This window comes from Propithecus coquereli, unplaced genomic scaffold (genome assembly GCF_000956105.1).
Source record: "Propithecus coquereli isolate 6110/MARCELLA unplaced genomic scaffold, Pcoq_1.0 Scaffold66, whole genome shotgun sequence".
Taxonomy (NCBI): domain Eukaryota; kingdom Metazoa; phylum Chordata; class Mammalia; order Primates; family Indriidae; genus Propithecus; species Propithecus coquereli.
This window is the reverse complement of record NW_012152618.1, coordinates 9,615,081-9,617,560: the sequence shown is the minus strand read 5'-3', so window position 1 is coordinate 9,617,560 and position 2,480 is coordinate 9,615,081.

Below are 2,480 nucleotides of genomic sequence, written 5' to 3'. Positions count from 1 at the left end.
GCCCAAATTTTTATTATTTAAAAAAAAAATCAAGATATAATTATACTCAATAAAATCCAGCCATTGAAGGACACGGCTTGATGCATTTTGGTAATTATATATAATTATGTAACAATCACCACCATCAGGATATAGAACAATTTCTTCAAACCAAAAAGCCCTTTTCTAGGCAGGCAATATCTAAATCTATATCCAGCCAACAATGATCTCCTTTCTGTCACTCTAGTTTTGTTTTTCTAGGGTTTCATATAAATGGAATCATGCGGTATGTAGTGTTCGTGTTTGACTTTTTATACTTAATATAACATTTTTGAGATTCATATATGTTGGTATATTAATAGTTCATTCCTTGAAATCAACTTTTTTATTGAGATATAATTCTCAAACCATAAAATTCACCATCTTAAAGTGTACAATCCAGTGGTTTTAGTACATTCCCAAGATTGTGGAACCATCACCACTATCTAATTCCAGAACACTTTTATCACCCCAAAAAGAATCCCCCCCATACCCATTAGCATTAACTTATTTCCCCTCCCTACAGCCCCTAACAACTACTGATCTGCGTGCTGTCTCTATTCTGGATCTTTCACATTAACAGAATTATATGACATGTTGCTTTTCGCATCATTCACTTAACATTGTGTTTCCAAGTTTCATCCAGATTGTGGCTTTTATCAGTACTTCACTCCTTTCTACGTCTTAATAACATTCCATGTGTGGGTATACCACATTTGTATATCCATTATCACTTGATGGACGTTTGGGTTGACTTTTTTGACTACTATAATTAATACTGCTGTGAACATTCTTGAACATAATACAAGTTTTTGTGCAAACTTATGTCTTCAGTTCTCTTGGATGTGTACCTAAGAGTAGAATTGCTGGATCATGGTAACTCTACATTTAACTTTGTTGAGGAACTGCCAGACTGTTTTCTGTAGTAGCTGCACCATTTTACATCAGTGTATGAGGGTTTCAATTTCTCTACATCCTTGTCAACGCTATTATCTGTCTTTTTTATGATACACTTCCTAGTAGTTGTGAAGTGGTATCTCGTAGTTTTTATTTGCATTTCCCTAATGGCTATGTGCTTATCGATCATCTGAATATCTTTGTTGGAAAAATGTCTCCTCAAGTCTTTTGTCCATTTTTACCTCTCTCTCTCTTTTTTTTTTAAGACAAGAGTCTCGCTCTGTTGCCCTGAGTAGAGTGCTGTGCCGTCAGGCTAGCTCACAGCAACCTCAAACTCCTGGGCTCAAGTGATCCTCCTGCCTCAGCCTCCTGAGTAGCTGGGACTACAGGCCTGTGCCACCACACCTAGCTAATTTTTTCTATTTTTGGTAGAGACAGGGTCTTGCTGTTGCTCAGGCTGGTCTCTAACTCCTGAGCTCAAGATCCTCCTGCCTTGGCCTCCCAGAGTGCTAGGATTATAGGCGTGAGCCACCGCGCCTGGCGGTTTCGCCCATTTTTGAATTGGGTTGTTAGTCTTTTTGTTGTTCAATTTTAAGAGTTCTTAATATATTCTGGATGTGAGATCCTTATCAGCTGCATGATTTGCAAATATTTTCTCCCATTCTGGGGTTTGTCTTTTCATTTTCTTGATAGTATGCTTTGAAGCACAAAACATTTTCATTTCGATGGAGTCTAGTTTATCTATGTTTTTTATTTTCTTGCTCATGCTTTAGGGTTCATGTATAAGAAACTGTTGCATACCCCAAGGTCAGAAAGATGTATGCCTATGTTTTCCTGTAAGAGTTTTATAGTTTTAGCTCTTACATTTAGATATTTAATCCTTTTTGAGTTACTTAAAAAAATTTTTTTTAAATAGAGACAGGGACTGCTTCGGTCTCCCAAAATGCTGGGACTATAGGCGTAAGCCACCATGCCCAGCCTCAAAATCAACTTTAATAAATATAAATGTTCAAACTACTATAGACCCAAATTACTGTACTTATGCTCAGGTTTCTTTATATCATTTGCAGGGATGTCCTGAAAGACTTTGTCTCTTCTTTGAAATCAACGCAGAAAGCAAGTCAAGACCTAAAGTTTACCCTAACAGTGTTGTAACCTAACCCTATTGTATGCTGTGAAAGGGGGAAATGAGGTTTACTTAGCTTTGTAATTCTCACTGGTCTCACTACTTGTTGCTCACAAATTATCTAAAGAAAATGGAACCTAGAACTTTGTCGGGGATGCTAATACCAAAGTCACTGGTGAATAGTTTTATAAATTACTTTTTAAATTTTCTTGAAATTTAGAGCAATATTTGCCTATCCCCAGTATTTTCCCTATTTCCTAAAATTTCTCAAAGTTGGTCTACAGTGGTTCCAAAACTATATCTGTAGTTTTTTTCACCATCTTCAGGGATGGACTGTACCCAAAGCTGGGGTCTTGAACATTTCAGTGGAGTTAGCGTCCTCTTAACATTCTTCACTTCTTTGGGGCTTCAATTTTCTCTTAACTACAATCTTAAAGCA